Source organism: Chamaea fasciata, unplaced genomic scaffold (genome assembly GCF_029207755.1).
Source record: "Chamaea fasciata isolate MVZ Bird 193981 ecotype frontalis unplaced genomic scaffold, bChaFas1.0.hap1 SCAF_6, whole genome shotgun sequence".
Taxonomy (NCBI): Eukaryota; Metazoa; Chordata; class Aves; order Passeriformes; family Sylviidae; genus Chamaea; species Chamaea fasciata.
The window spans coordinates 64,811,393-64,824,626 of NW_027094091.1; the positions used below are offsets into that span (position 1 = coordinate 64,811,393).

General features: G+C 36.7%; 2 long non-coding RNA genes across 4 annotated transcripts in view; both read right to left on the reverse strand.

Moving 5' to 3' along the window:
- LOC136291509 (uncharacterized) overlaps positions 1-4,377 on the reverse strand; it is a 34,310-nt gene extending 29,933 nt beyond the window's left edge. The window contains exon 1 of the long non-coding RNA XR_010721586.1: positions 4,307-4,377. This is a non-coding gene — a long non-coding RNA (uncharacterized lncRNA). The remainder of the gene's footprint in view (positions 1-4,306) is intronic.
- Positions 4,378-5,426: 1,049 nt separating this feature from the next.
- The window catches only part of LOC136291508 (uncharacterized), a 245,370-nt gene continuing 237,562 nt past the window's right edge, over positions 5,427-13,234 (reverse strand). For all 3 annotated transcript variants that reach the window (XR_010721583.1, XR_010721584.1, XR_010721585.1), the window contains 2 exons: positions 7,379-7,540; positions 5,427-6,166 (listed from right to left, as the gene is read on the reverse strand). This is a non-coding gene — a long non-coding RNA (uncharacterized lncRNA). The remainder of the gene's footprint in view (positions 6,167-7,378; positions 7,541-13,234) is intronic.

Here is a 13,234-nt window from a genome sequence, read left to right on the forward strand (position 1 = left end):
CAAGAATCCTTCCTTGCTTACTCAGGTAAGTCAGTGCTGTCTGTAAGAATCTTTCTTTCAGAAACTGTACAAGCGTATGTGGAAAACTAGTCACTGAAACTATTCTATGGAAACTAACGGAAAAGTGCAAAACATCATTATCCAAACAAGAGAGCCAAATAATTACAAACACCCACAAATAAAAATAAAATTATTGTAGAAATGAAAACATCCCTTTATACCGCACAGGCTGACAAAAATACTGAGCAACTTGTGACTGGAGAGAAAAGATCAAAGATCCTTGTGAGATACCACTTTTAGCAAAGGAGTTTTTTCACCCCAAGAAAATTTTGTACACATTAGATTGCTATGCTATATAAATGTTATTTAATATATATAAATATAATATATATAAATGGTATTTATACCTCCCCAGTTTAATGTGTTTAAAATACAGTTTATGTAATTACACTTTTGCCTACTGGAAAAATCATCTATGGATATTCCTAAAATCATTTATGGATACTGGTTCCCACAAAAATATGGATATTAACTAAAATATCTTAATTTGTGGCATTTACTGGTGACCTGACTGCTATAATTCCATAACCCAGGTTTGTCCACTTTCGCTTTGTTTGTTTGGCTTTTTCCAATTTAAAAATCTTCAGCGATATTTGATTTTGTTGTTGCAACAAATCCCCTTCAAATGGAAACAGAACTCTGTCCCAGCCACTGCAGCAAATCAGTCTCATTATTTTAATCACTGTGCAGCATTTACATTTGGAAAGGAAAAGGGCTGTTTCCATTGGCTCCATCTGCCAAGCTGTCTGTCATCTTAATGGATGTGAATTCCAAGTCTTCTTACACACCCTGGCCATGCTTGAATTCATCCCCCTGAGCACAATACTTAACAAGTATTGTTAAGTAAAAAAACCTAGTTGAATGAACTATCAAGCTTGGTCTTCAGGGTTAATAGCTGTTTACCTCATTAAAAGGCTTAGAAAACTTTTTTTTAATGCTTTCTATTGTTATTAGCTTTTTTGTTTTGGGTTTTTTTCCCCTTTTTTTTTTTCCCCTCCATTAGTTATCAGTTTCCATCATCAAGACTGATTCTTGTTTTAAAGCAGTGACAGAACTAAATTAAATTGTGGACCTAAATATCATCCTCTCAAAATTTATCAAAAGATTCGAGCCCTAGAATGGGGAATCTCTCAAGCAGATTTCAGCAAAGGAACGACTCGGTGGTACAGCCCTCGCATTTGGGAAACTACATTATCAAAACATAACAGAATACAAGACATATTAATCTAGCTTGATGTTCTTCTAGATTTAGAAAACAGAGGGCAGAGGAGTTTTTGATTAAGATATTTTTGGCAGCCCAAACAGGAAGATTGGCAGTTGCTGAACTAAAATTATGTTATTCATGTAAAGTCTAGTAATGTATGCATACTTCATATATGTGTATTCTTAATAATTTGGGGAGAGTCATACATTAAGAGAACACAGAAAAGTCTATCCTAAATAAATATTTATTTAGAAGACAGAAATCTGTGTTTTAAAAAGAACAAAGGAAAAAACCAAAATAACTGGAAATGGGAAAAAAAAGATTAGACGACACGGCTGTAATGACCTATTATCATAAAGCACACACTTTGCAAGTGGAGTAATAACTGAACAATAATTGGTTTTGTAATACCTACACCTTAACCGTTGGTGGCTGATCCACGCTGTGAAGGAGACTGCAATTGTAAATCAGATTCCAGTTTCCGGCTGCCAATAAATCAGATAATTTACAAACACTTAAGCCTCACATTTTTGTTTTACACATGCACATGACCACATTCCATTTTTAGCTTCAGTAGCTAATTTGCAAATGAATTTAGGGGTGATAATGTAGCTTCATAAAATAAATATTTACACTAATTTAAATGACATTAAGGTATTTTTATTCATCCCTTTTGCCACAGTTTTTGTTTTACAAATTTTCTCTGTGCACTCACATTCCTAAGATTAAATAAAATTAATATTTTTTGAAAACTGCAGTGTGCCTGTAATTACCTTGGATACAAATTCCAAACATTTCATTGCCTTCATTAAGCTTGTAGTCATATGTGGCTCAGAAGATTAGTAATTAAGTGGTTAATGGACAGTTTACACTACTTTTCCAGTCTGCCTTCAATTTTTTTTTTTCCCCAACCCCTCATAACGTCTTCAAGCACTTGTAGCCTTTTCATAGTGATATATCCCTTCTTCTCTGCCCAAAGGAATCACCTATGTGGAGTTCCCGAAAACTCACGGTCTTATAAATCGGCACCAAATTGCACTGAAATTAATTTACTTCATTGAAAAGCTTTCTTTTTAATTAAATGTTGCTGCCTATAGTAACGAAAAATGTGAATCTGTAACTCACATTGTGGTTATTAACAGTTAATGAAGTACAAGAACACTTTTCTTCCCTACAGTATTAAGATAAAAGGGTATGTAGATTAAGTAGAGATTCAGTCTAGATTCCTAACAGGCAGACCACAAGTTCTTAAGTTTACCAGCACTTTTGTCATATGTTTGTGGGAAGCCAGAAACAGGTAAAAGAGCAAATTTTAATGTTTTTCTTGTGCTTTTCCCTCAAACCAGGGATCCAAAAAAAATGCCTATCACTCCAGTAGGACATATGATGTAACAAGATACAGAGATACACCAAGTTTCTCCTTCACACTCTGATGACCAAAACCAGATTTTTCCTACTCAGTTCAAGGCTTCTTTTGAAGACAACTAAATAAAAATCTCTCCAAAGGATAGAAAGGTGGAGGAAAATACTGATTTAGTTCGAGGAAATATACCTATACACCCAATGCCTTCAATTTGTTGGTATAATCAAGAAGAGCAGGGGTCAGACAGGCCCCCAGTCCCTGCTCTAGTGTGTACATGCCAGAGATGGGGAGAAGAATGAGGTGGGACTTTCTGCTCACAAGTAATTACTGAACGTCCCGATCAGATATCTTCTCTCTACACCTTCTCTAACAATGATTAGATGCATAAAACATTCTAAGTGACTGCAAATGTCCTGCAAGATCATATTCTTTGATCTCTGCTTAGCTATCAGTTAAGCATGCCCTGCCTACATCATTGGCAGATCAAAAAGGCTGCAAAGGGCCAAGAATTTTGAATGGTGTAATGTTACAGCAGACCTCTCATTAAGGGTAGAAATGAGCCAAGACACAGACTCTCATTTAACAAGGTGAAAAGGGCCCTGGTTTATTCTTCTTTACAGCTCAGTCATCCTGACTCCAGCTATTCACTGACTGGGACTACATCAAACTCCTACTTCAGGGTCCAACTGCAGACCCTGACTGCCAGTTATTTCCTGCTGAAATACGACTGCAAGTATTTCCTTCCCACCTCCGACTACAAGTTTTACAAGCTCAGCCATGGCTGCAGGCTCCAAGCCCATCAGACCCACACTGACCTCTCAGCACATTTTCTACAGCAGCAACTCCCTTCCTTGTATTATTCTTTGTGCTTCTCGGCAACATTCATTCAGAACTCGTCTACCTCCTGTTGGGGGTTAGGTTTGTTCCTTCTTTCTCTAAAGAAATTTTTCCCCATAAGTTACCAAGGAGACCAAGTGTTGGGTACTTGAGAGTACTTAACCGAAACAAAGAGGCAAAGTTTGAAGGAGGAGATAATGCAGGTAAAGGACAGAGCTTGAGGCAGCTGTAGGCTGTTCTTTTCTCGGCGTTCAGGGATAGAGAACGGCTGGGCTGTTGCTGGCTGGAGGAGTTTCACTGTGGCCAAAGGGATCCAGTCCTGGGAAATCTACTATCACCGGTTCGGCCTGAATCCTGAGCTTTCTCTGCCACCCACGGGAGCTGGTCCAGGCCCAGCCTCCCCTACGGCTTCTTCGGCGCTGCTCCTCTTGCTACAGAGTGACCCTGCACCCCCTGCGCTGCCGGGACATCCTGCCCCTGCCTGCCGGGACACCCTGCCATCCCAGCTACCAGCCCGGGACTTTCCACTGTTTCAGCTTGGTGCTCTGAGGATCCTGCAGGGGCACCGAAACCAAACTGCCCTGGGTTTTGTGAAACAAAGCCCTCAAGGCTCTTGGTACTGTTTTCTTTTGCTATTAATGTTGTAGTTGTTTGTGGGTTTTTGTTGTTTGCTTTGTATTACATACTAGTAAAGAACTGCTATTCCTATTTCCCAAATCTTTGCCTAAGAGCCTGTGTAAATTTAAAATTGGAAAAAAAAAAAAAAAAAAAAAAAAAAAAAAAAAAAAAAAAAAAAGGGAGGGGGTTTACACTCTCCATTCCAAAGGAACTCCAGCTTTTACCTGGCAGATACCTGTCTTCCCAAACCAAGACACATCCTCAAAGTTCTCTTACTCCAGGTCCTCCATTCAGGATCTCCTTCTTCAAAGTCCTCCCTCCAACCAGCCAACCCAGCCATTTTATCACACCTACCTTTATTAACCCCAGCTGTGACCCATTAAGGGTAAGGCTCTTCCTCTTCTTTGGTAATTAGTACAGCTGTGTCTTATCAGGGCTGAGGTCACCTTTAAACCTTCTATACCTACAGTGTAAGGCTATGCTTTTGTTTTGACAGTCAGGATCCAAAACCTGACTATTGAAGCTAAAGCTATTGAAGCTTCAGAATTTCATCAAATGTAAATTTTCAGCTTTGGTACACAGCAGGTTAACACAGTACTTCTTAGTGCTGGAGTGATATATGAAAATATACAGTCAGTGACTTCAGGAAACCCATTTAAGCCCTGCATGTACATTTTTCACTTCACCAACTACTCTGGTGGTAGCCAGTAGATCTAATTTCATCAAGCTTGTGCTCCTGACAGCAGTCACATCAAATTAAAGAATCTTCCAGACTTAGCTGGCACCTTCATCTAAGCCTTTATATCAAATAATATGCCTGTTGCCTTCATCATGCAATCCTTAATTATGTGAAAATCAGCAGACTGCTGCTTGTGCCAGCAAAGAAAATGAGGAAAGAATAGTGTTCTTTCCAATGCACATGGCTGGACACCCTTCAGAGACATCTGATTTGATTGGCAGTAACAATATTCCATTGATGTTCTTTTTTATGTCTGTAACTTAAGGCCCTATCCCTAAAGAATTAGATTATGCATGCACATATTAAAACCTGTTTTGTTTTTTTTTTCTTGGTGACAGAGATGCTTCAAATTTTAGTCCTGGTTTTGAAACAGATGCTACTTGGTGGATAAGTGTTATGTGCCTCTAGGATGACTACATTTTGCTAAAAAAAAAAAAAGATTAGAAGGACGGTTGAAGATTGTATACTACAGAAGCATGCTGTGTATAAATCAGATGGGAGACTCACAAAGTATCTTATCCAAGTCCCAAACAAAGATGTTATAATTTCTTGAAGTCAAATACAAACCCCAAAGGGGATCAAGGTCAACACAGCAAACTAGGTGATCCATCAACAATCTAATTACATTCCATTGGCTCATTAGAAAATCTAGAAGCAACACAGATACCTCTGGATGCTGGAACAGTATGCATCAATTGCTGGCCTCTGGACCTTGTCAATCTGACATCTCCACTGCTACAACCATCCCTAGGAATCTCCTCACTTCTATAACCTGATGATTTAGACTGAATGCTAGTACCTAACAAAGTGCTCAACGCTGAATTCCAGCAGAAAGCATCATAAAAGGGATTTTGTTCCTTGTAACATCCTGCCTCTCATTACCAATGCAAAATATTTCAAAATAAGCTTCTTTAGAAATCACATTATGATATTTGCCAAGCATTTCAGGAAACCTGGACAGAGGGAATGTCTGAGGACTCTTATCTGCCTTAGTTATAAAAGAACCAAACCCCAGTAACTTCACCAATAAGAAAGGATAATAATTAAATATTTTTTAAAAAACTGATAAAGAGAAAACTATGCACAGACCAGCTGACAGATACACACAGATTATTTATATCACATATTTAATATATCCTATTTTTTTGTTTACCTATCTCAGTTCAACAGGGATCTATTACATGTTCCTGCAATATACTATTAATTATAAAAAAAAGTCACCAAAGTCATGCATGACAAACTTGCTTTACAAATGCTTCTTGTTAATGGCTCAGCACAACTGCTCTTTTCCATGATGTCCACTGGTGCACTGAAGACAGCTGAAAGAGCAAATGAGAAACCTGCACTGGAAAAATAAAAAGAAACGACTATAAGGATTATCTGTTTCTCACAGTCTGATGACTTTTCAGGGGGAGAGAAGCACACAGTGTTATTGGCAAGAAATTAATATTAAAATATAAAATAAAAGATACGTTATGTCAAGTCCCAGGACTCTGAAGTACTGTGAGTGTGAACTGTAAAAAGCATTCAATTGTTGCAACTGTATTGAACTGTACGCTATGCATGTCTTTTTGTTTATTGCCTCACGCCAGAAATATTCCCTTATTCCAAATCTCAGCCACATGCAGGAAAATGTATTTGTGCTGCAATCTAAATGGACTAATAAAAAACAACATTCAACCATTTGGAACTGAAATATTCATGAAATACTCAGGGAACAATGAAACTGAAGTGCTTCAGCTATCCTCAAGGAACAAGAGTCAAGAACACACAGAAGTAACTAGAAAGTGTCCTACTGTGCCTTCAAATTTTGCTCTTTATTCTTCTTCTGCCTTTTACTCTTCTTATTTCAAATCAAGCAACTTCCTTCCCATTTAGTAGATACCCCTCCTGGCTACCCAGGTGGCTCACATCCATTTATTTAAATTTCAGCCTGTGTTAAATTACTATAAAAGCAAAACAGGAGACTATTCTGATTGAACTCCCTCTGCCACAGTACAGTCCTACAGCCAGATGATGTCTTTATGAGAGTGTGTTCATCTTCACATGAGTCCAAAGAAATACTAAAATTAATTTTAAAAATTTCCTAAAACTGAATTCTCGGTCTCAGGGAAAACTGCATATCCCTTGCTTGTTAGAATTAAATGACACAACTGCTGAGAACTATCTCTAGCCCACACTTCTTGAGACATTTGTGTTAGCTGACCATTTCCTACTTCAATGAAACATATGACCCAAAAAAGAAAAACAGTCTCCTAATTAAAACTGCAAGCAGTAAAACAAAATTATTTTACACCATTATTCTGAAATCTGGGTCAGTGCTATTCTTGGGAGGAGCTGAATGGGTCTAGAAATAATGTGCAATGGGACCAACTATTTTAAACTAGTGCAGCTCTGTGCCTCAGACCCTCACAACTGACATCTGTAGCTAAAGAGAATGTTATCTGTGCCTCTTCAGTATCTGCAGGTCTGGGCAAGCAGAAAGTGAATTCATATGATTCTGTTTATAATTCCTTATTCTTGGCTTCTATGTAGGTATCTGAAATGTCAAATGTACCTGTCACCTTTCTCTTCTTTTTAATGGACACCCCTTTTCAGAAGGGAAGGTGGAGCATTCCAGCAACAGCGCAGAAAAGGTCTTTGTTTCTCCTATTTCACAGATGTATTCATTTAACCCACACTTTTTCTCTCAGCCTTATACACAGAAAGGCAACTAAACCTAAATAAAAAATAAAGCAGGTAATCAGCCTGCTAAGTGTGGAAATAAGAAATATTTAAGAGAACTTTTCAAGGATCCTTTGATCTATTCTGATGTTTTTAGATGATGTTCAAACTGCCAGGACTGCCTTTATTGTCTACGCTACAACTTTCCCTTCCTTTTGGTGTAACAGACATCACAGCTTACCCACAACTTTTCTTTACACATCCTCTAGGGGCAAAGGCTGCTCTGGCTGCAGCCAGCCTCCTCTCTTTCCAACTCCCCAAAGCTGCTTGTCAGCAGCTTTCTGCACCACCTCTATGCATAGCCATCTCTCCCAAAGTCCCAGTTAGGGCTTCTGCATCAATGCCTAAACTACGTTTGAAATCAGGAAATATTAACATAAAACTCAAAACCACACCTCTAAACCCAAGTTTGACTTCAAGTTGTTTAAATTCTTGCCCACGAAAAGATATTTCAAGAAGAATAATAAAAAGATTTGATATGAATTATAGTCAGTTCAACCATTCTTTTTCTGAATATTAGAAAATAAATAGTCAGGGTTGGGGGGGAATCTCTGCAAGTTTTTCCTCTAGAAAAACAATTTTTATATTGACTTTTTAAATGACAATTTTTGACACGTTCTTTAACCCTGATGACCATTTATTGCAAGCATAAAAGGTTTCTTTCCAATTTCCTACAGATTTCAAACCTTAATTAATTTGACATTGTATGTCCTGTTGAGAGAAGGCCCATGGATGCAGGACACGAGTACTAATAGAGGATTCAGAAACTGAAGAACTGAACAGCAGCTTACGTAGATTTACGTGCCACTTACTTTTTGTATCAAGTGGTCACGTGCTAACAGCAGTACAGTCAACACAGGATCTTAATGCTTTTCCACCAAAGAAGCTTCAGTAAATTCATTTGTGTGATCCAGCTCACCCCACAAGCCCTCCATTAGCACAGCCTTAATCATGAGCTCTTGAACATCTTTAGGGGCCATCCAAATTTCCAGATTACAAGCTTTAGGACAGTTTTTAGCTGGTATGTTGTTCCAGCCTGGCCCTTTTCCTAGATTTATACTGTGTGTTTTCTGAAGTGTTGAGGAACCCCCCTGGGATACAAACAACAATCTCCAAGTGTTTCACAGGCATGAGAATGTGCCATCCTCTCCACTGAGTGTTGGCTTCAAAGTTAAGCATGGAATACTTTCTGTTCCCACTTTCACAAGTGTTTGAGGAATAATATGAGAGAAAAACTATCATCTGTTTACCTTTTAGTCATAAAAACCTTTTTGTATGTTTAGCGTCTTCATTAACATGAGCACTAACAAGAGTTTGCTTTTGTTTTTTAGCAAAACATTTACTGGAAAACAGTTTAAAAATGATGAATTCAAGTTGTCATATAGCAAAAAAAACCCCAAAGAGTAATGTAAACAAGTTTTTAGTTGTGTTTTCTGAAGGCATTGTATTTACCAGAAAAGTAATATATATTTTTTCAGCTTTATACATCAACCATTAGTTTTGTCTATTGAAATTATTAATCTGCAGTCCTGTTTGATTCCAAATGTGACAAATAATGATTATGTTTCCATGCCTATTAACAGAATTCTGAATCCAGCTCAGTTAAGTCTCCTCAACTTTGTGGTTACTATTAGCAAACATGAATATTTATATTAGAATTTTTATTTAAGGAATGTTATAACTGAAACAAGATATATAATTTAAATGTGAACTTTAAAAGGTCTTATAATTTATTTGAAATATGTAGAAACCTACAGAATTTATTTGTAAAAAATAGTGCAAGAAAGAACAAATAAATGAGAGAAAATTAAAGCAAAATATAGTACTGTACTTTCAATAACTGATAATAACGTTTATCATCCTCTAAAATATCAACCTCTAAATTTCTGTTCTGCGATATCATTTTTTTAGTTCATTATTTTGGTTGAAGACATGCTCAAAGCATTGGATTTCAATGCATAAACCTCTTGCTATGAAGAAATTAATGACCAATTATTTTCTTAATCTCCCCTTTGAAGAACCACCAGCCAGCAGTAGTTATATTAAGCATTTATCTACTGAGTTATTGAAGCTTTAGATTCGAATCTGTACTATAGATGATACCTTTATCTTCTAAGGTATCTTTTTGGTATTTTCCTAAGAGAAAATCCATTCTTCACAGCACGTGTGGAAAAGCAGAACACCTGTTCTGCATAAAAGACCTACTTTTTTCTGCCTCATAATGGCAAATCAATTAAACCTTGATTAATGTTTGGCTCAGTGTCACATAAATTTGTCTAAGAGCTGATGGTACATAAGTTAAGATGGCTGGATGCCAGCTCTCTTGAAACACTGCACTCAGTGCATCCTGTGCATCCCTTTTGAAACACAGGTTTGCTCCCTCTTGCTGCCAAAAATTGCTAACATGCAGAATGAAGACCTAGAAATACTCATCCTGAGTCTTTTGTTTGCTATGAAACATAGCTATAAATTTAACTAGAAATATGATCACAGTGCAAATTTTAAGTTTCAATAATATACTCTAGAGTTTACACTCTACTTACTCCTTTTATTTGTGTGATAGCATAAAGAACACTAAACAAACTGGAAGATTGATAAAGCTGTCACATTCTTTCAAAACAAGAATTCTTGATACAGCTCAAATACTTTGATTAAAAATTCCATAAGTTTGAGTCATTCAGATCGATTGTCTGACTTAAGTTATCCCTACAAGCAATCTATCTTCATACTCAGGCAAAGAATGGCTAATGCTGTGTTGAGCTTCCCTTCAAGGAAGTAATAAACTGACTTCTGATTATTTGGCAATGCTGACCAGAAAGGGTGTAATCACATAAAAATGTGGTCCTAAAGAATTTGCATGAGTCCCAGACACACAGGGGGAGACAAGTGTGCTAGAAATGCAGAAAAAGACAAAGTACAGTACACAACAAATTTCATGTTAAGAATTCAAATGTCCCCTTGAAAATACTGTGATAAGTAATCCTTCTTATCATGGACAAAGCATGTACAGTATCTTTAAATGTACACCTTCCATCTTCTGATCACAACAAATGTAGAGAAGCATCTCATATATTGAACTGACCATGGCAGCAGTAATATGTCTAGTAATATGTTCACTTTTGATGTAGAAAAAGCATTTCTATAATTATCAAGTCATTAAAAAGCAGCTAAAAATAGCAAGCCATAAATACACAGGCAATTTGTGACGTTAAACAAAACCAACCCAAACCAACTCACAAGGAGTCATTAGTATCACTTTTGATGTATTTAATCAATATTAATTGTATGGCTTAACAATACCCACTGTGGTCAATAGCTCCACCCTGTGCTCTATAGAAATATGAATCTCATTATTTGATATATTGTGCACTATTCCGTATTTACGGTAAAGCCATCTGTGTCACCTCTATCATTCAGCACTGGGCAAGATCCAATTGCAGACAAATGCAAACTGTAATTAGGATGACAAGTCAAGCTTACACTTGCACAATGGCAGGTATCTACAAAGTGACCAGATTTCTCAATTATTTCAGATTACTTTTCTCAAAATGCCTAAGAATTTTCATCAGTGTCCACATTTAGATTTTAATTAGATATGCAGCAGGCAATTAGACATTTATTTCAAATGCTGTTAGAATTGTTTGCTGGCTCTCTCTTCTCAAAAAGCCAAAATAGCTGACAATGGCTAATGACTACATATTTCATGTGAAAAAGGATATGCAGACATAATTACTGCTGCAATCTCATCAGAGCAGCCAAGTCTAATTAAGTGTCAAACTAGAGTTACAGAAGGGTTGTGAAACTTTCCCTCAAAAATGACAACTCAGCTGTGGTGACACATAGACAATAAAACAACCTCAAGAGCAAGAGAAACATAACTTTTATGTAGATTTGTGAGTAATGTTATGGAAAAGACACTGATCTTTCACATTATTCATAATATGTTATTGACATTAAAACAAAATTGCAATATTCAACCTGTAGCCAAGAAAGAAAACTTATTGTAATATTCCCACTCTCATTAACAAGTCCTTAAAGCTGTTAACAACTTTTTAAATTGTTCTTCTCTCCAAATCAAACACAGGAAGTACCCATAAACCTTATCTCTCTTCCACTTCGAATTATTACATTTTTATTTACTAGTATATCCTAATAATGAGCATGTTAATTATTATTAAATTGATCCTTAAAACAGGAATGTTCTGTAATCTGTTGGTAGGCACAAACAAACTCTACAAAAGATGGCAGTGTGTTAGATGTTCAGAAACAAAGATGGGAAGGAAATAATATTATTGACCTGTCAAGCTGCTAGTTTTCAAACTTTCCTCATTCTATGTTGCTTTCCTCATTCTATGTTGCTCTCGGAGAGAGCTTTCAATTTCTCATAAAAATCTCAACAGAGTGAAAAGCCCAGGTTTTACCTAACCTTAGTGTGTGCCGTGTAAAGTCTGGTTCTCAAGAAAAGAAGACGTAAAGATGACACATTTTATATGTTGTTTATCCTCCTGCACATATACACTGACATTCTTCATAATTTCTTCTTTAATGCAGCAATGACTTTTCCTCATTTGACAAACATCCCCTAAAAATAAAAGGCAATAACTGTGGCTCCATCACATCCCATTATTTCTAGAAATGGCTGCCCATCTCTAGATGGATTAGATGGATTCTTCTTTTACTTCTTCCACAGAGCTCTGTCATTTCCATGATATTTGTGCTGAATAATACTGATCCTTTTTTAATTTAAAAATGTAATTGTGTTTCAAGTCAATTCCTGCTACCCTACTTATCATGTAGAGCAACACTGCTATGCTAATGCTTGCTGTGGTAACAATACAGAATTTGCTCAGATTTTACTATTAAGAGACACTAAACTCTTCATGTGTGGCATGCTAATCTTGTTCTAATTCTTCATCCATCTCTTTTGAACCTTCCTCCCTTCCTCACCCTAAATAAGCTGACAATCTCATGCCATTGAATATTATTACAGTTCCTAGAACTGTTCAGTATATACTTTATCTTTCTCAAGGAATCCTCCTAATAATATGAATATGTACATGGAATATCTTAAACTGATTGGCAGACAGTCACCTTTTCCTCAGTCAAGATAGCTATTTAGTATTTTAATATCTTCTATTAAAAATGCAAGAAAGAAAGCAGAAAATTAACACCACCTCTAACCCAATCACAGTTCTGATTTTCCTTGCTGCTATTCACAAGCAATGGTGTCTATGCTATGTTCTAATCCAACACCACCCAGCCAAGGGAATGAAATATCAAGCTTAATTAAAGAAATTACAAATGAATCTTGGATTTTTCAAAAAGATTTTTTTGGGTTGTTTGTTAGTGTTTGTTTTGGTGGGGTTGTCATTTTGGATTAGTCTGTCATCTTTTGCTTTGTCATGCCATCAGTTTGAAAGGGAAGACATGGCAGAAATGCTGTCATAACACAGCCCACCCCTACTGGTGATTTGAATGCAGGTATTTGAGATTTGGACTTTTCACATAACAACTTTGCTGCCCTCATGGAATACTCCTTACTTGCAAAAGCAGATAGACTGTTAAACTATTTTACCTTTTCCCTATAAAAAAATCCATGAAAATCACTTCGACTTTTTATTCAAAACAGCTCATTCAAAGTACAGTCAGTGCTACACAGTATTGAAAACAATCCTTCATCACAGAGTCT